The following is a 20,456-nucleotide window of genomic DNA, read 5'->3' on the forward strand; positions in this document are numbered from 1 at the left end:
TAAAATAATTGTATCAGAGGTTGCAAGCCAATGGTCTGTGGGCCAAATCCAGCACACAGATGTGTTTGGTTTGGCCTCAGCAGTGTTAAAAAAAATAATAATAATATTAAAGCTAAGCCACACTTCAAAAGAGGGAAATCTTACATAAAAATTGGGATATCTAGCTTTCCTCTGAAAAATCAGATCTAGCAACAGTAGGCAACAACTGGCTGAAGCTGAGGTGCAGCTCCCCTCTTTAGAAAGTACATGTACTTTTCAGTTTACCCGGTTCCTACTATACTCCCTGTGGTGTTTCAGACAATGAGACCTGGCCTGGCTTCACTCATTTACATACTTAATGGCTTTGTGACACCTGAAATGTGATCTCCAGAGAGGTTTAAAGGTACTACTTGTATCAGTCTAGTGTTTCTCAATGGCATGCTATAATTTTGGATGCAAAAATTCATCATGCAAGACAGTCCCATGCATCGCAGAGTGTTTAGCATCCTGGCCTCTCCCACTAAAGTCCCAGTTGCACTCCCAAGCGATCACTAGAAAGGCAGTAATATCTCTGGTTGAGGACCACTGCTGCTAGCATGTTAACTTTGGTGAGGTGGGCATTTCCCAGGTTTGAAGAACTTAACATAAGGGCATTAAGCTTTGTCTGTATGTTGTTTTTTCTAATATCCTACCTCTTTGTTTCTAACCTTGTAATTAGGAGGAGATCCTAAATGCCTTTATTTTTGTTGGGGAGGTTGGTGAGGGAAGGCAGAGAACAGCATTTATAACATGTCCTATATAGGTGGCAGCTAGCAAACATATTTTGTGGGGGTTAACTTTAAATTTAATCTAAATATGCTTCTATTTGTTTCTGGGGGTTATATTTAACTTGACAGAAAAAACACTCCTTAAGTGTGGGCTGCACACAGTGATTTCCTTCCAAAGAGTACAGTACGGAAAGGAGTAAAAACAAACAAATAAAAAATAAAAAGAGTAACTTTACATTAGAGAAACTTGACAAACACTACCTTGGCCATGTGATCAAGGTCAACATCAACAATGATAAGTGATGTTGATAATATGTTCCCTTGTTATGATGTGAGAAAAACAGCACTTCACCTCTGCGATCTTCCTCCCAAGAACCCATAAGCCCAGCTTACTCATGAGAAAAACATCAGACAAATCTCAACTGAGGGGCATTTTTCAGAATGCCTGATCAATAGTCAAAACTGTCAAGATCATCAAAACCAAGGCAAGTCTGAGATACTGTCACAGCCAAGAGGAATCTAAGAAGACATGACAACTAAATGTAATATGGTATCCTGGATGAATCCTGGAACAGAAAAGGACATTCGTAAAAGCTAAGGAAATCTGAATAAAGTACATACTTTAGTTAATAATAATGTACTAATATTGGTTTATTAGTTGTAACAAATGTATCACACTAATATAAGAAATCAGTAATGGGGAAAGTAAGTATGGAGTATATGGGAACTCTTTGTAATATCATCTCAATTTTTTTGTAAAATAAAAGCTGCTCTAAAAAATAAAGCCTATTTAAAATAAAATAAAACAAAAATACCTCAAGATGGTTTATGAGCCCTGGCATGGCAGTCTCATTCACATCTCCAGACCTGAATGTACCTTCTTTTCAGTAGTCTGGAAATCTGAAAAAAAAAAAAAAAAAAAAAAAGAGATGATTATCTTTTTGCTAACTTCTTCATTCAATGTGGAAAATAACAACTCATAGACTTCTGGTGTCTTTAAGTAACAGCAGATAGGATGTTAGACCACACTTTCAGGGCAGGTGATTCTTTCCCAAATATCACAAGCTGAACCCTCTTCTTTTGTTGTAGGTCCCAATATTTCTACCATAATTAATTTCCACATTATCCCAAGAAGAGAGCAGCAGTTAAAAAAGACAGTCTACTGCTTGTCTTAAGTCCCTTGTAGCCTACCTGGTTGTGACTTGACATCCTGGGCCCTCCATTGTACTTAGAGAAGAAAGGATTTAAACTAGGACCTATCAAACACATATAAACTTTTTAACTGCACAGCTGAAACAATATATAATTTTTTTTTAAATGCTTACCATTATATAACCCATTTCTGTTCCATGGAGCACAATTTATATTCATCTGACAGATAAGAACTCTCTCTCTCCATCACTTAAAGACTATCTTCATTCTTAGTAAATCTGTAAATTCAATGCTAATTTTATCATTTCAAGGCAAATAATGGCTTATATCAGAGCCACGATGTGTACATGTTTCTACTTAATCTGAGTCAACTTCATTTTATAACCACAGTACAGATAAAATGATGTACCATTTATATTGTTTTTCAGCACTTTACCAAACTTATTTTTTAATCTCTTTTACTTTATCTTGACTATTACCCCCAAAATGAACTTCAAGTATGAACAAGATATACTTTACTCACAAAAAAAGTACTTTGCACCCACATGAATGCTGTTTTCTACTACATGTAATAGATTTTTCCCCTCTTTCATATGACAATGCAAAATCCACTCCACATTCATGTTAACTTTCTGCCATTCACATCAATCAGCTCAGCTTTCTCCCCTTCCTAAATGCCTATAAAGGTTATTGTATGTTCATTACCACTTACAGCACTTGAAATAATATGTATATTAATTTTTATTCTCTTCCAGGTTTTATCTCTATTAAACCTTGAGAACAAGAACCAAACAAAATGCTCGTTTAGTTACAGTGCCTTGTACACACTGAATGCTTGGTATGAATGACAAAATATAGGACTTTAAAGATAAATGGAAATCTAATTTGCTCTGGGTAAGGCATTCCAAGGTCTTTTTTTGGGTCAATTCTTAAATGACATTATTTTAAAAGAAAGACAGGCCAACCTACTTACTGGTGGCATATGCCAGAGATGGATCATCTCCACATTTTATTACTCACAGATTACTTGGAACAGTGTTTTACAGATGGTAGGCTGCAAACGATTAATGAATTGTAAAACAAATCTACTGGGGGATGACTAGTATTTAAGAAAAAGAAAGAAAGAAACATAATAAAAAAGATTAGAGTGCTTCATACATAGTGTGGTAGACTGAATTATGTACCCCAATGAAAAACATGTTCTTAATTCTTAATCAGTGTTCCCTGAATGTGAATTTATAAATAAATAGGACTTTCTAAGGATGTTATTATTAGTTATGGTGTGGCCAACCAAATTGGGGTGAGTGGTCTTAGTCCATATAATTGGAGGCCTTATAAAGAGAAGAAATCAGAAGCCAGGAGTCAGAGAAGACCACTGGAGAAGCCAGAAGTTAGTGGAACCCAGAAGAGCAGACACCAAGAGAGAGAGACTGCCATGTGAAGGGAGGCAGGGATGCAAGCCAAGGAACCACAAGGATTACAGCAAGCCAGTACCAGAACACCACAGACTTTGGGGAGAAAGTACAGCCTTGATGACACCTTGATTTTGGACTTCTAGCCTTCCAAACTATAAGCCAATCAATTTGTGTTGTTAAGCCAACCCATTAAGTGGTGTTTGTTATAGCAGCCCGGCAAACTAAGATAAAATGTAGGGGTAAATATTGTTTCAAGATGGGGGAGTGTGTGTGTGTGTGTGTGTGTGTGTGTGTGTGTGTGTGTGTGTTTGTGTATACTAGATCATGATTAAAATGAATTTCTTACTATGGATTGCTTTGAAAAATATCAACCTAGAATTAAGGTGAGGTATTCTAGGTGATGTAAAAAAAATATTTATTACCTTTCCTTTTTACTTTTTTTCTGTGTAGATAGTAGCTTTCCAATTAATTAATAAAGCAGAGTTATTTGAGAAACCTCTGGATATGGAAGCTGAAACAGCTTAACTCTTTATGTGCTGTCCAGATGTGTTTGTGGCACTACCTCACATACATATAGTAGTGACTGCCTTTATATATATCTGAAAGATGAATAATGAGGAATCAGTCTTGTTAAGTCAGAAATTCAAGATTACAAACTATGGGAATTACTAGAAGGGTTTGAAAGAGTAACAAAGATCCAACTGATAATCATTTATTTAAAAATTTCTAACCTGACAGTATTCCTGAATTCATTGCTCATTCATGTAATAAAATCTCAGCACTGAGCCTGGAGATACATAAGGCCCATGCCCTCAAGGTGAGAGAAACACTGGTAGTTAGTTATAACAGAGTAGGGTTAAATCCTATAATGTAGTAGTCAGAAAAACAAATGATTAATTTAGGTAGGGCAAGGAAAAGGAAAACTGAGGAAAACTTCATGGAAGAAATTAAATTTAAGCTAGATTACAAAGATGAGTAAGACATGTTTTTAAAATAAAAACAATGAAAGTATAAAGCCGAAAGGAACTCCCTACACATCATCTAACTCAATGGTTCTTTTTTTTTAAACTTTACTTATCAAAAAATTAAAAAAAAAAACAATAAAAAAACAACTTTTCAAACAAAACAAAACCAAGGAGTAAGAAAAACAATTAACCTAAACTAACTGCATTGCTTCCAACATGTTCCTACCCTACTCCAAGAAAATTAACAACCATAACCAAACAAAGGAATAAGAAAAATAAATAACCTAAAATAACTACATTGCTTAACCCAAGTTCTTAACTGCGGGCAACTTTATCCCCCAAGGGACATTCAGCAATGACTGGAGACACTTTTAATTGTCACAGTTGGGAAGGGATGCTACCAGCATCTAGTGGGTAGAGGCCAGGGATGCTGCTAAACATCCTACAATGCCTTGGACAGCCCCCCACAACAAAGAATTATCCAGTCCAAAGTGTTAATAGTGCCAAGGATGAGACCCCTGAACCCAATCCCCTTGTGTTACACAAGAAGATAATGAAGACTAGCAGCATTAAAAACGAAATTTAAATAAAAAACATGCTTTCAAAAAGCCAAAACTATAAAATAGGCCTCATAACATCTTGTCCAGTGATTAATTCACAACACACACCCACATATGTTGTTATACTAGGAAACAAATGTTAATAAAGAGTGGAAACATTTTTATAAGGTGGAAAAATAAACTATCTAAAAATCAGTGCTGATATTTATAGTCTTTTTTTTTTTGACACAGACCTACCAATGGCTCAAAGCAAGAATTATGATGCTACAATACCATTAAAAAAATGATGCCATTCTTTGTTCAAAATACTAGCTATATTATCTTTTCAACTCCATTATTGAACATGTATTTGAGAATAAGAAAAATTAAAAATAAAAACTAGGACAGTGGAAGATATGCATATAAATGCATATACAGCTACTCCTTGGGGCAGGTTTTTCAGGTTCCACCAGCTCCAAGCACTGGGAGTTTTGTTCAAAATCAACTGATAAGATATCCCCCTCCTCTGCCCTTCCATTTGCCAGTTAGGTTTGTATTAGCAAATGAACTGTCCAAAGAACTTGTAACTCCCACTGCTCACAGTTAGTAGTAGCTGCTTAGGATCCTCATTGAGGGCCAAATATCCAAACATATCAAGACACCTGGACATCTTTTTATTTTTTTTCACCTTTGCCCTTAAATGCACAAAAGGGATGGGATTATAACAAGTTAACAGAGTTAGCAATATAGCTTGGTTTCAAAAAAAAATTTACTCTAAATAATATAACTATAGGAATACACAGACATGCACTCCTTACCTACAATTATTCAAGTGGCAAAACTTCAACTAAGATACTTTGTCCAGTATGACACACAACATCCATGGTGAAAAGGCTGAAGACAGTAACAATGAGCACTGTCCCAAAAAGTGAGACTACAGAAATACCATTCAAACTGATTCTTATACTGTCTCATAAAGAAAGGTTTAAAGAAAAAAGTGTGAGCAAGTGATACAGTGTACGAATAAAAAGTCATGAGATGACTTTCAGGGATGTAAGTCTCCCTGGCAACGTGGGGCATGACTTTCAGGGATGAACCTGGACCTGGCATCATGGGATTGACAATGCCTTCTTGACCAAAAGGGGGAAAAGAAATGTAACAAAATAAGGTTTCAATGGCTAAGAGATTTCATATAAAGTCAAGAGGTCATTCTGGAGGTTACTCTTATGCAAGCTTCAGCCAGATATGACAAATTGCCACGATATGTCAAGCCCCATCCAATAGTATTCCTGAAAACTCTGAAGAAAACTCAGGGCTTTATCTAAGACTCTATAAAAGTTTTACTTATTAAGTTTATTTTCCAGAAACTTAAAACTTCCAGATTGTTCCTATGCCAGGTAAGCCTTGAAACTCAGAGGTCCCAGTCTCTCCCAGAACATCAACCAGTTGCATTCCCCTACCCCATAATGTCAACACCCCTTTTCAACATGAAGAAGTTAGAATGGTCACTGCCCAAATATCCCTGAAGATTGAGAGAAGGATCAATGAGGGAGGAGGTGTAACAGAGAAGTTAAGATTCAACAAGTGATTATGACTACTGAATCAGTATATAGATATTTCTTTTTAGTTTCTAGTGTATTAGAACAGCCAGAAGGAAATACCTGAAACTGTAGAACTGTAACCCATACTATACTTTGAGATTTCCTCTATAATTACCTGTTAAACTGTATTTTGAAATTTATCACTTGTCTGTATATATATTTCACAATAAAAATAGTTTAAAAAAAAGTCACGAGAAAAAAAGCAGCCATTTGTATATCTTTACTACCTGAAGTTTCAGCAAGTGAAGTTTATGTTTAGTCAATACTAAGAAGTTCACCTGACTGCCTGAGCCACCGTGCTCCCCCTCCCAGTCACCTGTAGTGCCTAAGGCAGAGCTCCCCACAGCAGAGGGGACTACCAAAGCTTTTCTGAGTGTCTTAGTTTGCTAATGCTGCAGAATGCAAAACACCAGAGATGGATTGGCTTTTATAAAACGGGGATTTATTTCGCTACACAGTTACAGTCTTAAGGCCACAAAGCGTCCAAGGCAACACATCAGCAATCGGGTACCCTCACCGGAGGATGGCCAATGGCCTCCAGAAAACCTCTGTTAGCTAGGAAGGCAGCTGGCATCTGCTCCAAAGCTCCGGCCTCAAAACGGCTTTCTCCCAGGACGTTCCTCTCTAGCAAGCTTGCTCCTCTTCAAAACATCACTCCCAGCTGCACTCTCTTCCTCCCCCCGAGTCAGCTCATTTATGTAGCTCCACCGATCAAGGCCCACCCTGAATGGGCGGGGCCACACCTCCATGAGAACATCTCATCAGAATCATTGCCCACAGCTGGGTGGGGCACATTCCAAGCAAATCCAACCATCACCAAAACGCCTGCCCCACACAAAACCACAAAGATAATGGCATTTGGGGGACACAATACACTCAAACCGGCACATTCCACCCCCTGAACCCCAAAATGACATTATCTTTCCAAATACAAAATATATTCATTCCATCACAATATCACAAAAACTTAAATCATTTCAGTAACAAAAGTTAAGTACAAAATCCCATCAAAATCAGTTTAGGCTTGGTCAGTTCTAAGGCATAATTCCCCTCTAGCTGTGGATCTGTGAACCTAGAACAAGTTATGTGCTTCCAATATACAAAGGAGAGACATTCATAGGATAAACATTTCCATTGCCATAAGGAGAAACAGTAAGGAAAACAGGGTTAACAGGAGCAAAACAGTTCCTAAAACCCACAGGACAAAGTCCATTAGATTTCAAAGTCCGAGAGTCATTTACAGAACAATGTTGCATCCTTGGGGCTTGAGAGAGTGGGAGCCTAACCCTTCCCAAGGGCCTTTTCAGCAGCCCGTTCCTCTCCAAACACTTAGGTGAGTGCTCCAACATTTCCACACATTGGGGAGACCACCTTCTCGGCCCCACCCTCCTCAAACATCGGGGCAGCTCCCGGATTCCCTTCCATCTCCGGGTCACACGCTCAACCCCTTCAGAACAGTGTGGTGGCAGCCAGGCTCTCCCCAATTCCCTGGAAATGTGCTCCACCCTCTTTGGGACCTGAGGTGGCAAAACTCTTCCAGAGCATCGAGGCGGAAAGCCCGCCCTCGACCTCCAGGGCAAACTCACCCTTTCCATGCATGTGGGCTGCTCCGCTCTCCCAGCCCTAAACCTCTTGACTCCAGACCTCAACCTCCATGGCTCTGTCTTTGAAGAGATTTTTCCTTTAATTTTTTCCTTGTCTGTCTCCTCCAGTCCAGACCGGCAATGGCTCTGTCTATAAAGATCTCGCAAAAATTCTGTTGGCTTTGCATGAAGCATGCAGGGGTCAAAGCCATCAGACAATAGGAGTTTCCACAAATCCTTTCTGCTTAACTCCTTATCCAATCTTGGCTTGTCCTCAGGTTGGGCTGTAGCTTCTGGGATTCTACCCACTGGAAGCCCGTAATTTTCCAAGCCATCAACTTCTGGTTTCTTTGAACCCAAGAGTTCAGTTCTAAGTTTATCTCTCTCTGCTCGCATTTTACTATAAGCTGCAAGGAGAAGCCAGGATACGTCCTCCACAGTAGTCTGGAGATCTCCTCAGCTAAGTATTCCAAGTTGTTGCTTCCAGATTCTTCCTTCCATCTGACACCAGGACTCAATTTTGCCAAATTCTCTGCCACTTTAAAACAAGGATCGCCTTTCTTCCAGTTTACAACACATTCATCATTTCTGTTCAAGTCCTCATCAGAAGTATCTTTAGAGTCCATATTTCCACAAACAGTCTCTTTAAAGCAGTTTTGGCCTTTTCTGTCAAGCTCCTCACAACTCTTCCAGAAATTCCCCCTTATCCATTTAAAAAGCCGTTCCAACATGTTTGGTATTTGCAAACTCAGCAGCAAAAGCACCCCACTTCTCTGGTACCAAAATCTGTCTTAGTTTGCTAATGCTGCAGAATGCAAAACACCAGAGATGGATTGGCTTTTATAAAACGGGGATTTATTTCGCTACACAGTTACAGTCTTAAGGCCACAAAGCGTCCAAGGCAACACATCAGCAATCGGGTACCCTCACCGGAGGATGGCCAATGGCCTCCAGAAAACCTCTGTTAGCTAGGAAGGCAGCTGGCATCTGCTCCAAAGCTCCGGCCTCAAAACGGCTTTCTCCCAGGACGTTCCTCTCTAGCAAGCTTGCTCCTCTTCAAAACATCACTCCCAGCTGCACTCTCTTCCTCCCCCCGAGTCAGCTCATTTATGTAGCTCCACCGATCAAGGCCCACCTGAATGGGCGGGGCCACACCTCCATGAGAACATCTCATCAGAATCATTGCCCACAGCTGGGTGGGGCACATTCCAAGCAAATCCAACCATCACCAAAACGCCTGCCCCACACAAAACCACAAAGATAATGGCATTTGGGGGACACAATACACTCAAACCGGCACACTGAGGTTTAGGCTTCAGAGAAAGCTAGCAAGAGGAAGTTTAGCTGCATCCCTGGCTAGCCATCATGGATGGTCCCTGCAGTTTCCCATGATATACTAGTCATTAAATTTTAATGAGTTTGACTATAAAACTGTGCTGAGGCCCTTTAAGGACCCTAGGTTTTTAAATTTTAGATGACTGCATACGGAGTCTGATTTATTCTCCAGTAAAAGAGAAGAACTTTATAAATTCCCACACTCTAAGCGAGCAGCACACCCTTATAGCAAGCTCTCATCAGTGAACGGCTACATAGTCTTTTCTTCAGTTTTTTTGCCTTCTCACCAGAATCAGAACTCCTTACTCAGGACTGCAAGATCCTCCCCATAACCCAAACCATAAAATCACTAATCCACCATTCAGGAATAACTTGAACTTCCTCAGAAGGAAGAAAATCACCTTGTTCTACCTAAGTCTTAGTGAAATAGCAGGGAGTTTTCAGTTAAGAAGAAAACAGAGTCTTAGTTTCCTCAGTTGGGGATTTTAACAACTCAAGAACTGGCGAGATATTTCAGGTTAACCAAAGAGCCTTAGTGGATAAGGAAAAAGTTCTTTCATATAGAAAATTTCCATCTAACAACAGCAGAAGTGACCAAATTAGAGCAATCACAATTCTGTGTGTAAGCTTTCATTAAATAACTCACTTTCATGCACTGGTAATCAGTGGATAGTAAAACCATTAGATGAAAGGTTAGGCTTCACAAAGGGATGAGGCTGTCACCACCTGAACTCTCTGATGAATTTTAGCAACATTTAAAAGGAAACTACAAGGCATTCGGTACCTCCTGATGTGATGTAATATGAATTGACAGCAAGTACTCTTGTCCTCTCCAAAAAATTTATAATCTGAACCTAATTAAGCATATAGATCTAACTTCCAGTCCATATTAAATACTGAGGATAAGGAGCAAGTTAAACAACACCAGGAAGTACTCAGCCAAATCCAGAATGTGGGACATTGTAGGGGTGAAAAAAGGAAAAGGGAACTGTAACAGATTAAAAGAGGATTAAGAGACTTAAGGCACATAACCAAATATAATGTGTGGATCTTGTTTCAAACAAACCAACTATTAAAAAAAAATTTAGATGACCAGGGATATTTGAACATGAACTATTTTATTTAAATATATATTAATATGTAAAAATATATTACAAAGGAATTATTATTAGTTGTGCTGTATATGATAATGGCATTGCAGTTACGTAAGAAAATGTATTATTTTAGACAGAAATTATGTAGAGGTGAAATAATTTGGACGTACTTTAAAATACGCAGCAAAAAGGGAGGTGGAGATGAAACAAATATGGTGAAATGCTGATGACTATAGCAACAGAGGTTCATTGAACTTTTTGTGCACATTTGGAAATGTTCACAAAAAAAAGTTAAAAATAACAATCAACTAGGAACCACTAGAGTCTTTTATAAAGAAAAAAGTAATGTGCACTTTTCAAGTAAATAGTACTTGAAAGATGGTTTTCATTATTTTGTGCAGAGACTACAGAAAAAAAAGCCACAGACATAAAAACTATCAAGAGGAGATTCTTAAGGCACTCCAGAGATGAAATCCTTAAAAAGCCAAAACTAATACATTTATATCTACTAAGAACTTGTTACGTGCAAGGCTCTGCAATAAGTGACAGTAAGGCAAAAAGGTTTGTGAAGTCCATGCCCTATCCTCAAGCCTACTCTTGAGCTGGTGAAAAAACATACAAAGAAAATTCAGAGAAGAGAGACTGGTTTTGGTAAAGTAAGTTACTTGATGAAAAATAATCAAAGTAGACAACAGAAAAGAAGTACAACTGAAAGAACTACCCACCATGATCTAAAGATGCAACACAGTGCCCCTATCAAAATTACAACAGCCTTTTTGGTAGAAATGGAAAAGCCAATCCTCAAATGCATATAAAATTCTAAGGGGCTCTAAAACCATCATGAAAAAGAAGCTATAGTAATTAAAACAATGTGGTGCCGGTATAAAGACAGACATATAGATCAAAAGAATAGAATTGAAATAAATCAGAAACAAAGCACACATCTATGGCCAATTGATTTTCAACAAGGGTGCCTCAATGGGGAAAGAATACTCTCTTCAACAAATGGTGCTAGGAAAACTGGATTTTCACATGCAAAAGGATGAAAGTGGACCCTTACCTCACACCATATACAAAAATTAACTCAAAATGGATCAACAATCTAAATAGAAGAGCTAAACCAAAAAATTCTTAAGAGGAAAACATAAAGGGAAATCTTCAGGACCTTGAATTTGGCAAAGGATTCTTAGATATGACACCAAAAGCACAAGCAACAAAAGACAAAATAGATCAACTGGACTTCATCAAAGTTAAAATGTTTGTGCATCAAAGAACAGTATGAAGAAAGTGAAGACAATTTACAAAAATGGGAGAAAATATTTCGAAACCATATATCTGATGAGGGCATAATATCCAGAATATATAAAGAACTCCTACAACTCAACAACAAAAATATGAACCCAATTTAAAAAATGGGTAAAGGACTTGAATAGACATTTCTTCAAAGATATACAAATGGCCAATAAGTATGTGAAAAGATGCCCAACATCATTAGCCATTAGGGAAATGCAAGTCAAAACCACAATGAGATACCACTTCACACTCACTAGGATGACTATTATTTTTTAAAAAATGGAAAGTAAGTGTCAGTAAGGACGCAGAAAAATAGGAACCCTTGTACATTGTTGGTGGGAATGTAAAATCATGCAGATGATGTGGAAAAGTTTGGAATAAACATAGAATTGTCATATGACCTGGCAATTCCACTTTTAGGTATAATCCCCCAAAACTGAAAACAAGGACTTGAGCAGATACTTTTACACCAATGTTGAAAGTAGTATTCACAATAGACAAAAAGCTGGAAAGAACTCAAGTGTCCATCAACAGAAAAATGGACAAATAAAATATGGTACATGCATACAATGGAATATTATTCAGTCATATAAAGGAATGAAGTTCTGATACATGCTACAACACGATGAACCTTGAAATCATTATGTTGAGTGAAATAAGCCAGACATAAAAGGACAAATGTGGGATTCCACTCATAAGAAATATCTACTATAAGCAAATTCATACATAGAAAGTAGATTAGAGGCTACCAGGGGCTGAGAGGAGGGGGGAATAAGGAGTTATTGCTTAAGAGGTACAAAGTTTCTGTTTGGAGTGATGAAAAAGCTATAGTAATAGATTGCAGTGATAACTGAACAACATTGTGAATGTTATCGATGCCACCAAATTGTACACTTGAAAATTGTTAAAATGACAAATTTTATGACATACATATATCCAAAGTAAAATTTTAAAAGAAGAGAGAGGGGAAGAAAAAATGCAAATGTTTTGAATCAGGAAATTCAAAAGATATTAGTACCAGTCAGTTTTATCAACATTTTAAAGCATAACAGATTTGTATGAGGACATGGAGAGAAACATAATAAATGAACTTCCAAGAAAAGAACCCTTAAGATAGGGATTAAAAAACAAGCAAACACAAAAAGACAATATTCAACAGAAAATGGGGCAATACTAAATTTGAGAAAGCATCCTCATACCCTAAGCACATACTCTTGTAACTGAATACACTCCAAGTAAACAAGGTTATTTACCATTCACAGGCATAATGTAAGGTGCTAGGGCTATCATTACAAGGTTATGATTAAAGGATGTTGAAAATGGGATGCGAGGACCATTCAAAAGCAGAAGCACCACCTGAAGTATACAGGAGCACTGACTCCACGGCTGGGAAAAGGGCTCGAGGCAGATGAGCTTTGCCCTCCCTAAAATTCAGAAGGACCAGCGCAAAGAAGATTTCGGCTAGGAATTACGAAGAATGATTCAAGACGCAAGAAAGAACACCTTACAGAAGATATCTAGTAACAGAATTGTTAGAGAAGTTTGGGTTTAACCATATAAGTGACAAAGAGGAATGCAAATGCATTGGCAAAAACAAGAGGCAGCAATTTTTAGAATTGGAAAAACTGAGGCACATGTAAAAAGAGGGAAAGGGACGGTACATGTGGGAATGTGAAAAAATCAGTGACAAAGCAAGCTTGCCAACAGGGTGGAAGGGGATGGCAAATTCCAAAGATGGAGGGACACTGCTCTAGAAACAGGACTGGTGGGGGAGTGATGATGGGATATGGAGTAATCTTTCAATTATTTCAATCTTCAGGACATGAGTCACAGAGTCATAATATTATATAGCTTAGAGAAAGAAGAAAGAGAAAATGATAAAACTGGAAAGTCAGTGAATATCTATAGACAAGAGTTAATTGGCCATAATAGCTAAAATGAAATGCTGTAATAGACAAAGAACATGTGCCATTCACCAGGTATGGAACTAGACAAGTTATTTAATTTCTAAGAGGCTCTATTTCCTCACCTTCTGCTTAACACCACACCTATTATGTATCTACCTTACAAGGCTGTGGTGGGAATTAATTTACATAGAAGGAAAAAGCTTATATTTTGTAAAGCACCTATTTATTCATTAGATTGTTTGAGAGTTCGAATACAGCAGCAAACTAGGAAACTCAGAACTGTCTCCTTTTCTATTTTACAAGGGCAGATATATATTATACCTACATATTAGGTACACTGAGACAGAAGTCATGATGGTAAAAGTAACTAGGAAAATATTCTTTACCATGAGAGAAAAAAAACTTTGTTGATATACCATCCCAATTTCAACAGCAACTGAAAGGGATTTCATGTTCTGGCAGTCATTCCAGACACTATTTTTAGATGAAACATAAATACAATAAACCTGTCTACTGTCAAGGTCTAGAAACTGTTCAAGTTTGAAGAGACTTAAAATGTTGCTGAGTACTCAGGTAAGAATTTATATTTACACACACACACACACACACACACACACACAGAGATCCCACATATAATGTCACTTTGTAATAAAAAATGTAGTTTTACAAGTTTTAAGGTGACATAATTGTACTCACGTGAGTGGAGCTCTGTAAAACAAAGCTTAAAGAGAACTAGGGGTTGACTCTGAAATCCTGGAGAAAAAGAGACAAACTCTGCCATTTGGAAGTAAAGTCTGCCCATAAAGAACCAACAGGAGGCCTTTCTCTATTTGTTATGGCACAGTAGGTAATTTGAACTAACCTTCCCACTGAAGATAAGAGCTAGACAAAATATAAGAAAAGATTTTCTTAAAAGGATCAAAGAGCTAACAAGATAGTGCCTTCAGATCCAGTAAGGAACTGGAATTCAGAGTGGTGAGCCCAGCAATCCAGAAGAGGAAGTTAAAAGTTAAACTGTATATGTGACAGCCTCATAGGCCAGAGGGACAAAAGTGAGAATCCAGGGCCTGCCTAAGACAAAGACAAGGGAAGACCCTCCTCAGACCATCCCTTCAGGCTGGGACCCTGAAGGATTGCACCTTAGAAGTCAGGGTGAATCAGAAATAATCAGTCTATACACCGAATGCAACCTGGTCTTGAGTCATCTGGTTGGCCCAGAACAATCTCAGAAACTGAGATTAGATTAGGGTAATCCTGGATTCTCCCATGCAGATGCAATCAATCAATCAATCAATCAATAAAATATTTTCTGGAAGACATCATCCTTGGTCTCAAATTATTTTTTAAATTTAATGCCCAGCAAACAATGATAAACAGGTGCATGAGGAGACAAGCTACTGTGACTGAAAGCCATAGAAAACAACAGACAACAAAAAACAGATCTACAGGGACTTCAAATATTGGAATTATCCAACATAAATTTTAAATTATGCTTACCATGTTCAAGAAGATGAAAGCCAAGCTTAAAAATCTCAGCAATGTACTTGTAACCATAAAAAGTGGCAAAGCACACCTCGGCAGGTGATCTCACTGCCCTCCCCCCTATCTGGGACCTGACTCCCAGGGGTGTAAATCTCCCTGGCAACACAGGATATGATTCCCGGGGATGAATCTGGATGTGGCATCATGGGATTGAGAACATCTTCTTGACCAAACGGGGGATGCAAAATGAAACGAAATACAGCTTCAGTGGCTGAGAGATTTCAAATGGAGTCGAGAGGTCACTCTGGTGGACATTCTTATGCACTATACAGATAACACTTTTTAGGTTGTAATGTATTGGAATAGCTAGAAGTAAATACCTGAAGCTATCAAACTGCAACCTAGTAGCCTTGACTCTTGAAGACGATTGTATAACCATGTAGCTTACAAGGGGTGACAGTGTGATTGTGAAAACCTTGTAGATTGCACTCCCTTTATCCAGTGTATGGATGGATGAGTAGATAAACGGGAACAAAAATTAAATCAAAGAGGGTGGGATGGGGGGGATGGTTTGGGTGTTCTTTTTTATTTTTATTTTTTATTCTTATTCTGATTCTTTCTGGTATAAGGCAAATGTTCAAAAATAGATTGGGGTGATGAATGCACAACTATATGATGGTACTGTGAACAGTTGATTGTAGACCATAGATGATTGTATGGTATGTGAATACATCTCAGTAAAACGGAATTTAATGTTAAAAAAAAAAAAAAGAAAAAAGATGTACAGGATTCCTATTTGGAATGTGGGAAATGTTTTGGTAATAGGTGGTGATAATGGTAGTATAACATTGTGAATGCACTTACCAGCACTGAAATAAATATCTGACTGTGATTAAAAGGGGAAATGTTGGATTGTATATATGGTAACAGAATACAATTTTTTAAATATCCATGGAATTACAGTTCACAAATAGTGAACCCTAAGTTAAACCATGGACTTTAATTAATGGTGTATTTATAAAAATGTGCTATCATCAGTGTAACAAATGTTCCCCACCAATGCAAGGTATTGGTGGGGTGGTACCTGGGAATCCTGTATTTTATGCATGATTGTTCTATAAACCCACAACTTCTCTAATAACATTTTTTTAAGTGGCATAGCAGATCAAACCACATTTAAGAAACTCAACAAATTCCACGCTGAAAATCAACAAAGAAAAATTTCAAAGCATCCTGAGGGGGTGGAGAGGATTACTTTCAAAGAAGCAACACTTAGACTGATAGCTTAATTCTTGACAACAGAAATGAAAGCTAAAAGACCATGTAGATTGTATGGTATGTGAATATATCTCAATAAAACTGAATTTAAAAAAACAACTGTGTAATGCTATCCCCAAGTAACAGAAAGGGAATAACTGCCAACCTCTTATTGTATTGCAGAGAAAATACCCATCAAGAATGAAAATGAAATACATTTTCAGACAAGTAAAAACAGAGCTCACATCTAGCAGACTCCCACTAAAGAAATCATAGAACAAAAGAAAAATGACCCAAGATGGGAGGTCACAGATGCAGAAAGAAATGAACAACCATGAAAAATGAGCATGTGAAAACTTTAAAGGGACATTTTCACTTTACTTAGTACAAAGAGGCCAAAAGAGCAGGGGAAGAAGTCCCATCAAGGCCATTATCCTGGGGTGGCCAAAAACTGCTCTGGGTTGGGGTTGATGGATGGTAGCTCCACATGCCCCACTTCTCATCAAAGAGACAAATCTATACTGTTTGGTCTTTTATCTACCTCAGGGGTAGAGGGCCCTGCCCCTGAGAATTTCTGTTCTGATAAGCATCTGGGGTTGCTTGTTCCTGGTTTCTGGATTTCAAGTCTGGCAGGATCTTTTCATTAGACTTATATCTCACTCAGGTTGTGGAAAGGCACACAATAGAAAAGGATGTGGGGGTAGCAGAAGGCTAGAGGATGGCCACTTAGTGGGAGTTTGTGACTGCTCCAGAGAAGGAGGTGGGGGTAGGTGAGGTCTGGGCAATGGCTGCTTAACAGATGTCTGTGACTTCCCTAACAGTTCACCCTTCAGCCTTTATGAAATAATGTCTTGTGGGGTTTAAAATATATATAAAAAATTTAAATCATAGAACAAAAGCAGCATGCAAGTCAGGAGGTGGGTAAATAGAACTAAGTATTTTAATGTTCTTGCTCAACCAGGAGGAGGGTAAAAGTACAGTAAATTAACACTAAACTTTGATAAGGAAAGGATACATGCTATAAATGCTTCAATAATTACAAAAAGAATGAAAACAAATATGAGATATATGAACCAATAAAGGAAAAAATAGATATAAAAGCAATCAAATCAAAGGAAGAGAAAAAGAGAACAGGAGGAAAAGAAATATAGAACTGGAGGAACAAAAAAATGCAATGCTGTATTTAATCCTAAAATACCAAAAATTTCATTAAATATAAATTGATTAAATGTTCCATAAAAGAGAAAGATAGCCAGAGTAGATTTTTAAAAAATCTACAAATATATGGTGCTTTCAAGCAACCCATCTAAAACATAATACAAAAAGGTTGAAAGTAAAAGGATAAAAAAAATATATATCAAACAAACATTGGCCAAAATAAAGATAACTTACATTAGTTTCAGACAAAAAAAGACATCAAAGAAAAAGCATCACTAGAGTTAAAAAAGTAACTTCGTAATGATAAAATGCTTAAGTCACCAGAAAAATATAACAACTAACTTGGTGTGCACTTAATAGTATGGCCTCAAATATATAAAGCCTTACACATATAAAGCAAACGTTAACAAAACTACTAGGAGAAGTAGACATACATTATTATCACTATGGCAGATTTTAAGAAGCCTCTTTCAGTAGATGAAAGAATAAGCAGACAAAAAAAAAACAGTAAGGATACAGATATAACAAACTTTATCAATGGGCACATATAAAACACTGAATCCAACAGTTGCAGAATATACATATGCTTTTCAAGCACTTACAATTTACCCAAAAATGACCACATGCTGAGCTATAAAGTCTCGAGAATTCTAAAAGAATGTAGTCACTCTAAAAAGTTCTCTAAGGAAAACGCGATAAAGCTAGAAAACAATGACAAAAAATACATAATTAGAAAATCCCCATATTCCTGGAAATTAAGAAATACACTTTTAAATAACCTGTGGATCAAAGAAGAAATCACAATGAAAATTACAAAATGTAGTGAAATGAATATTGAAAACATCGTGCTTCTAAACTCATGGGATTCAGGTAAAGCAACATTTGAAATGCATATGTTAGGAAGGAAAAAAGGGTGAAAATTAATACCGAACTACTCATCTCAAGAAGTTAGAAAAAAAAAAGCACAGTAAACATTAAGAAAGTAAAAGGAAATAATGAATGTAAGAACTGATATTAACAAAACAGAAAAACACACATAGATTAGAAAAGATAAGTTGAAAGTTGGTTCTTTGGAAAAACTATTGCAATTGCTAAACTTCTAGTGAAATTCATTTGTTGAAAGAAAAAAGATACATATAATCAGTATCAAGAATGAAAAAGGCTGCAGAGAAAAGAAAACATACGTCCACGTGAAAACTTGTATATGAATGCTTATAGTATTGTTATTGATAATAGACAAAAAGTGAAAACAACTCAAATGCCCATCTATTGATGAATGAGAAAATAATAATGGTAATATATCCATATAATGGAATATTATTTGGCAATAAAAATAAATTAAGTACTAATGCATGCTATCACATGGATGAACCATGAAAACATCCTGCTAAGTGTAAGAAAGCACTCACAAAAAACCACATATAGTATGATTCCATTTATACGAAAATTCTAGAATAGGCAAATCTACAGCAACAGAAAGTAAGACAGTGGTTGCCTAGGGCTGATGGCAAGGGAAGAAGATAGAGGAAAATTGAAAGTGTCTGCTAATGGGTATATAAGAAATATTTGTTACCGAAAAGTCCTGTTAAAGGAATATTTGCCTATATCAAATTCTCAAAGACATTTTCCGAAAACTGAGACCTACTTACATATCTAACAACAACAGAATGATAAATAGTGATATATTCAAGCAATGATATAGTATACAATAATGAGAATAAATAGTCTGTTTGTAAAAAAAATTCTTAATTTGAAAAAAAGCTATAGAAAAAAGCACATTTACTACACTTAACACAGTTCTTTTATATGCTCAAGATAAAACCCATGCCATTCTAATTTTATATTTTCAAATATTTTGGCATATATGTTTATCATTAAAGTAAGGTAACATGATAATAATAATGCTTTTCCATAGCTAAATTATAGAAAACACAGGTATTTAAAAACCAATTTCTAAATTCTTACTACTATGCTGCCAAATATTTTGCTACATGGAAAAAAGTCCCTGACATATGAGTCCTGGTAACCCCTGAAGAATGGGGGGGGGGGGGGGCAGGGGAAGTCCTATAACTACAGACCATAGAGATGAATGTAACATCCACAATGCTGCACAAAAGAAGTCAGACACCAAAGAGTACACAGTGTAGTATTCCATTTACAGAAAGTACAAAAGTAGACGATCTAATCTATGATGTTAAAAGTCATGAAACTGCTTAGGGGTAGCATGGTAACTGACCAGAAGGAAGCAACGAAAGGAAAGATGTTCGTAATGGTCAGTTTCTCAGTCTGGGTTCTGGCATACAAGTGTGCTCGGTTGGTGAAAATTTACTGAGCTATTCACTATTGATTATATGCACTTTTCTGCACATATATTAGACTTCAACGAAAGGTTTATTTTTTTTTAATGTGAAGGAATATGTATTTCTTCAAAATTGTTTCGGGGATATGAGAAAGTTTGAAGTTCACTGCTTCAGGTCAAAGGATAAAAATCAACTAACAAAAACTAAAAAAAGGATTAGACAATATGCTAAGTATTAAAAAATGTTCCAAAAGGGGTCAAACCAACTAATGACTCTCAAACTTACAGTGACATTGGTTTGAAACTATTTGAATCCAATAAGATAAATTGATTTATATCTAGATTTAGTGAATACAGTGTTGAATCATTAAGATCCAAGACAAGCAACTTGATCTCCTAGGTTTGTGTTGAGTAAGAGGCTCTTTCAAACCTTAGGAAATAACTAACAAATGGATTCACACATCTAGTCAACTACCCTAATTTTACAAATGAAGGTACTAAGGTCCTTTGAAGTTGGGTGATTTGTCCAAGGTCATAGACAACTCTGAATAAGTAGAAACAAGTTATTTAATTAATTTCACTCCTTCCCAATTTTCTGTAACGTGGAGGGATTTCCACCCACCAAGTGAG

General features: G+C 36.9%; 1 protein-coding gene across 2 annotated transcripts in view; it reads right to left on the bottom strand.

The window, feature by feature from the left end:
• The window catches only part of TAB3 (TGF-beta activated kinase 1 (MAP3K7) binding protein 3), a 101,837-nt gene that overhangs the window by 57,756 nt on the left and 23,625 nt on the right, over positions 1–20,456 (bottom strand). For both annotated transcript variants that reach the window (XM_037821630.1, XM_037821631.1), the window contains exon 2: positions 1,562–1,646. The gene's annotated coding sequence lies outside the window, so the exon portion shown is untranslated. The remainder of the gene's footprint in view (positions 1–1,561; positions 1,647–20,456) is intronic.

This window comes from Choloepus didactylus, chromosome X (assembly GCF_015220235.1).
Source record: "Choloepus didactylus isolate mChoDid1 chromosome X, mChoDid1.pri, whole genome shotgun sequence".
In the NCBI taxonomy this organism is placed as follows: Eukaryota; Metazoa; Chordata; class Mammalia; order Pilosa; family Megalonychidae; genus Choloepus; species Choloepus didactylus.